This window comes from Festucalex cinctus, chromosome 6 (assembly GCF_051991245.1).
Source record: "Festucalex cinctus isolate MCC-2025b chromosome 6, RoL_Fcin_1.0, whole genome shotgun sequence".
NCBI lineage: Eukaryota > Metazoa > Chordata > Actinopteri > Syngnathiformes > Syngnathidae > Festucalex > Festucalex cinctus.
This window is the reverse complement of record NC_135416.1, coordinates 7,130,848-7,137,397: the sequence shown is the minus strand read 5'-3', so window position 1 is coordinate 7,137,397 and position 6,550 is coordinate 7,130,848. Positions and strand designations below refer to the sequence as shown.

The 6,550-nt window shown below is 39.4% G+C and overlaps 1 protein-coding gene across 1 annotated transcript in view; it reads left to right on the top strand.

Moving 5' to 3' along the window:
* The first annotated feature begins 353 nt into the window (after positions 1-353).
* Positions 354-6,550, top strand: part of LOC144021332 (zinc finger protein GLIS2-like) — a 28,201-nt gene continuing 22,004 nt past the window's right edge. The window contains exon 1 of the mRNA XM_077525547.1: positions 354-700. The gene's annotated coding sequence lies outside the window, so the exon portion shown is untranslated. The remainder of the gene's footprint in view (positions 701-6,550) is intronic.

Here is a 6,550-nt window from a genome sequence, read left to right as displayed (position 1 = left end):
ATTTATGAAGGTTTGAACATTGTCAATGTTTGAACAAGAGAGAAATGTGAGAACATGTAAATGCCTCAATGAGAAAAGTGTATAAATTGTGCCGTCGGGGATTTTAGAGCCTTAAAACATTTAGAAGAGTTGTAAAACATAAAGCTAACTACTTCGCGGATTTCATTTATTGCGGGTATTTTTTGGAACCTAACCCCAGCGGAAAACGAGGGAACACTGTACAACCGCCCCTGGACAGATGTTTTGACAACCCCCCCCCCCACTTGCCCACCCATTGGTCTCCACCCAGGCAGCCTCTTCTTCCCTGATCACCGCCTCCCTGGATCCTCAGTTGACCAGCGTCGCAAGTGAGCGTCGCTCCAGCGCCCGCCAAATCTTCCCCCCTCTCCTTCATCGCATATTTCGACTCTTTTTAATTTCTTTTTCCCCACAACGACTATCTCCACGACAAGGTTTTCTCCAGCGAAAACTACTTGCGCACCCAAACCAGCTTGCACGGCTCAAGGATCTTTTTTTTTTTTTTTTTTCCTCGACTCAAGCCAAGAAGCAGTCGATGATGCGAGAAATGTGGCAACAGCGCGTTTGATTTTATTGTCATTTGTGTCTTTGCTCTATTGCTTTTTTTTTTTTTTTTTTTTTTTTTGAGGCTGGGAATCATCTTGAGACGAGAGGAGGCTGCCTGCTCGAAGACATTTGAGAGGTAAATAGCTCACTCACACGCGACACTCAGCTGGCTTTTCTCCTCCCAAAAAACACTCAACGTGTTTTGAAAAAGCTCTCAAACGCCGCAGACGAGACTAGTTACAAAACATCGTCTTTCATCCTTCTCTCTTCATTTCTTGTAGTTTAGTGCGTAATTTCTGGAATAGCAGCAGCTACAAAAAAAATCTGCAAATGCACGAAATAGTCACCAATGCCGCTTCATAACACACGTGTGTCTATTTTTGTGGTTGCATTCATTCATTATATGTTCACATAAAGCCAAAATCTGCTCTAGGCTGTTTTCTGTAGGATCGCACCAGTTTGTATTTGCATTTCTCTCTTCATTATATATATTCTTTTTTTCTTGCAATTAAATCTGATTTATATTTCACTACCAATAATGATTATTTTTGGACATATTACTGACTTGTTACAATTATTTAATTACATTTTAGTTTTGTCATTATAAATAAATTTTCATGAGAAAAAATAAAATAATACAGTATTGAGATTCAAATCTATATTACTGTACATGAAACCTTTGCAGCAACAGTTTGCTCTCAAGATTATTTACTTGGACTTAATGACTTTTAAAAATTATTTGAAATTATGTATTTATTTTATTTTCACAAACATTCCCCCCCCCCCAAAATGGTAAAGTTCAAATCTAAAAGTAAAATATAAAACTAAGTTTTTCCTTCTGCCTCTTTCTTTAACCACAACTTATTTTGGGACATATTATTGACTTTTAACAATGATGATCTTTTTCTGGGTTTAATGTCTATTAAAATAACTCATTACGATAAACACCTTTTTCTATTTTCATTTTGTTTTCATTTTGGACCACAAACAGAGGGGGGTAATGTAATTGAAGACCATTATAAATGCATTGGGGGTGGGGGATAACCCAAAAAATTTGTGAGAAAAAAAAAAGATGAGAAACTGCAAATAAATGCAAGAAAAACTGGGGTTGACTTCCATAAAAAAAACAAAAAAACAAACAAAAAGCAGATGAAATAAAATTACAACATATTTTTTTAAATATATATATATATTAAATATATAAAATAAAAAATAAAAAATCAGCGAATGGGTGCAAAACTGTGTGCATGTGAGGATCCACTGTATTGGATTTGATTGATGATGAATTTTTAATTGATTCAAATGAATTCAACCTCTCATTTTGACAAATTGAACTACATCCATGCGGCGGCACAACCCCTCCAGGTTATCATTGTTCTGATGACACTGGAATGGAAGCAGGAGTTCAGAACATTCAGCAAGCCATTCCTCCATCTTTCATCCAGCTGTCCCTATAAAAACCCCTACACCTACTCCCACCCTGAATTCCCTTAATTTCTCCAGTCCCCAACCTTGACTCCCCGTCTCCCCTCAAAGACGACTCACTCGCAATTCAAGACCCGCCAGGGCCCCAAGAGGCGGGGCCGTTTCATCCTGACCGTCCTTGTCAGATTTTTCTTCTCCGCGATGGTGACGATGGCGGTCCGGGGCGGTCGTTTTTATACCGTAATGTGAGGTTTTCTTTCTATGCCGTTGACGGCAGCAGGTTGCAGTCTCGTTGCATCATGCTGTGGCCTCGAAAAGGTCAGACACGAGTCTTTTTCCTGTTCTTGGGTGCGTCTTGCATAAAAGCCCCTTTCCACCCACACTGTCTGCTGCAGGGTGGGTGGGTGGAGGGCTGGGAGCTGCTCACATACACTGTTAGGTTCAGAAGTAATTGGGCAATGGCAGCGTTGCCGTTATATACCGCCATACTGAGGAGGCATATTGTGCATTTCCACTCTGTAATTTAAAACAGTTCCCGGGAATCTTGTGCACATACCTGTCACTCGTTTTCATTGAAATACCCCATGGATCGATAATTATAACACTTTAAACACCCTACGTTTTTAGCCTTGCTGAAATAAGCCCACTTGTCTTATGAAAGTAAGCTAGCGCTCACGCCGCCTCACGGCCAATGGCGAGTAAGGATTTTCTTACCACGGGTGAAGTTAGTAGGGCTATCTCGATTCTATTTTCCCTCAAAGAGGCAGCGCTTCACTTGTCAATTCGGTCACCAAATTGGGACGTTCGTCATTGACGGATTGCCGAATGTATTCACGGATTGATGATTACATTGACAGATGAAAACCCACTTCACTCAAACGTAAATGGCACCCTGTGATCAGAAGCTAACGCTGTTCGCTAATGCTAATCTGAGCATCTAGCGAATCACAATGCAGCTCTTTACCTTTTATCTCCCCGTGTAGCCTGACTCTAAATTAATGGCTAATTTAACTAGTGTTGTTCCGATACCGATACTGGTATCAGCAGAGGTGCCGATACTGCATAAAAACAGTGGTATCGGTATCGGTGACTACTCACAAGTAACATGCCGATACCATTAATTCCAACGCTAATATAGGAATTTGGATGCAGCGTCTTGTGTCATGCTCGTGCACAACATTCACTGATATGTGACATGTTCACTGCATGCCGATCTAAGATATCCTATTGGCCCTTGAATGTTCTGAACCAATGGCAGGATAGGTTTTTCATGTTGAGGAAAAAAAAATAAAAAATTATTACACTTAATAAATGTTTGCATATAGGAATATCTGTTCATGTCAAACTATAGTGTCTTTTTTAATTTAAATTAAAAAAATGTATGTATTTTAAAATATATGTTATATAAATTACAAATATTTTTTAATTTAAATTAAATTTAATTACAACTTATAAATAAATAAATAAAAGCATTTTTAATTGAGTGATTAGTCCTGATTAACTCATATAAGCCCAAAAACGTGTAAACACGTTTTTAATACTTTGTCATTCACTCCCAAAAACGTGTTTGCACGTTTTTTTGTTTTTTATGCAAGAGCATACAGAAGGCTTTGATGCAGCTTCTGACATGAAGAGGTGGCTTAAAACAATGGCAGTTATTACAAACACAGCCAGAAGGTGGCAGCAGTGTATAAGAGATCAGCCAGGGCCATGTTGCAACAAGCTCTGTTTGTCAGTGTTTTCACCAGGAATGTGAATATTGATGAAACTTGGCTATATTCTAATGCTAATGGCTGCAAAATGTAAACATACAACAAATATACTTTTTTTTTCCTGATGAAAGAAGAGTCTCTAATCTTTCTTCTTGTAGGTTTCATGTTTTTATAGCAACAAAACAATGTTCTGAGGGCCTTGCAAAATCTGTGAAAAGGGTGTTTCTTCAATGAAAATGGCTGGGAGTCAATGAGTTAATAAAAATTCTAAGGTGTGATTAATCTGATTAAAAAATGTAATCGTTTGACAGCTCTATAAATAACCCAATTTGTGTCAAAAAGGGACCAAACCAACTTTTTGGTTTGTTTGACTAAGTAACCCAAAAAGTTGTGTCAGTCCCTTTTTGACCCAAACCAATGAAAAATTAAATTTCTATTTAAATACGGGAGGAGGAGAGTGCCGTGACGTCCCCCTCCCGGCTACATCCTCCTCCCAAACTCCCCTCACTGTGTTGCTGGCTGTTGACTATCACTGGCCCGCTGTTTGTACATGATAAGTTCAGCGGGTTCAGAGGAGCCATAAAAGCGCCGCTTGCCCCGGCAGCAGGGGCAGGAGCGAGCTGGTCCTCCTTGGGAGGGGTAGGAGGAGGATGGTGGGAGGCGATGGAGCGGGCCTCCCCTGGTTCTCCTCCATATGCAACGCTATTCCGCTCGCTTTTGCTTGGCTCCCTGCTTGGCTGCGGTATTGTTTCTGGGCGCAGCCCTGCACCAGACATTCATTTTTCTCCTCTTAGTATGCGACCGCAAACCAACCGCTGGCTCCCTGCGTCCATTCATCCCAGGAATGTCTTATTCACCTCGTCTCCCCGTCTCCCTGAGTGAAAGCTCGCATGCGCCCGGGTGCCAACATCTGCAAATAAGCAGACACATGTGCGCACATGCTTTTCGGCCGCGCATAGCTGTGCCATCACGCTTGCGCAATTCGGCAAACGCGCGCACGCACGTGCGCACACGAAGCGCGACCACCTGTGAGGGTCCACGCACACACATACGCATCCACAACCCCTGCTTTTCTTCTCCCCTCTTTTCCATTATCCTCATGAGAGTGCAGAGCCGGGGTCTTCTCTTCCAAACCAAACATAGAGAAAATTCCACAAACCCCACCCGCCTTCGACCTCCCCTCCATCGCTCTCATTCTCTCCCCCTCCCGTCCGCTCGCTGCCTGCCTGTTGCTTTCTTCCAGGGCTGTGTTTGAGGAAATAGGAGAAAAAATCATTTTGGCCTCCTCGAGGAGGATCTGACAAAGCGAGTGAGTGGAACGTGAGAAAGAAAATAGAACGGTCTTGATGGTAAACAAGGATGAAGTGTCACGACAGATGGATCAGAGTGGGACCAAAGCCTTGTTGCTTGTTGTTTTTCATTCTGCTTTTTTTTTTTTTTAATTTATGGCATCAGTGATGATACTGACACTTCGGTTTGGTGTCTGCCTCCCATCCAGATGTGTGTTCTATGACTACATCATCATCATAGTGTTTTGGCCTCTGAAAAAAAATGTCTTTGTCCTGCTTCAGTCTTCAACTTTAAGATTGTAGGGAGTATTTTGTGAGAAAGAAGGGTCATTTTGGTGGGTTGGTAGGCTTTTTGCAGCCGAATCGATTTTTAAACGTCTATTTTTGATGGAAAAATATTCAACAAAACGTTTTACTTAGGGTTAGGATTCACACCTCAATCGTGGAAGAATGTTATATTAATAGAACATTAAACCTTAATATTTTATTTCAATGCTGTTCAAACATGAAACAGATTACAACCTGTTTGTTAAATACAATGGCACACAGTTATAAAGATTGAAGTTTCTGATAAATAAGAAATTTTCATACAAATCTTACAGTGTACATGTACAAGTTTACTGAATAGTATTTTGTAAATTTGAGTAAAAAATCACAACAATCGACTAAATTTGTATCGGGGTTAATCGGTATCAAATTGAATCGTGATGCGAATCGAATCATCAGGCACTAGACAATTCACACCCCTAATATATATCTATATCTATATATCTATATACTTCAAAACTGTCTATATTGGTTCACACTAAATTTAAAAAACAAATAATGACTTCAAACTTTATTTTTAAACACAATGGAAGACCTGTTAACACTCGGTATAATAGAGGATCACAACAACAAACAGTAGCTTTAAAATACCTGAATTATGAATAAAACACCTGTAATCTGTACTGATTTTTAAATTCCTCTTTGTTTTCCTGACATGATCAATTTTCAGAAGTTACCAAAAGTTTACTCGCAAAAGAATAGTGAGCTATCTTGTCATTCAATTCAATTTATTGTGCTTCACTGCTTCTCCTTCTGATGTGTCTGCCTTGGCCACCAGGAGGCAGTACTGCATATCCAGTCATGCAAACAGAAATGAAGAAGAATATACTTTTTCTTCTACAGCATTTCGACTCACTAAGTTGCTGTAAAAGTTGTCCTTTTTTTTTCAAAGAGGATAAGAATGTATACCTGTGAGTATTTTTTGTGTACTCCAGTTGTATTAAGATATAAACTGCTTCTAAAATCATGACTTTCGATGCTAATTAGCATTAGCATGTCAATGATGTTTTGTCTTGTTTATTGGCATAAACTAAAACTGAGTTTTTCTAAAGTTAAGCTCTGTGATTATTTGAAATAAGCTAAATATAAATCTCAAAAGTCAAAGAAAAAAAAAGATAAAAAATGATCATTTTAGGATCATTTCAAAATCTTGAAAAACTCATAAGCTGTGTCACTCATACAAAGGGATTTATCAACTTTACATGGTGAAAACATTTTCCCATTGATTGTTTG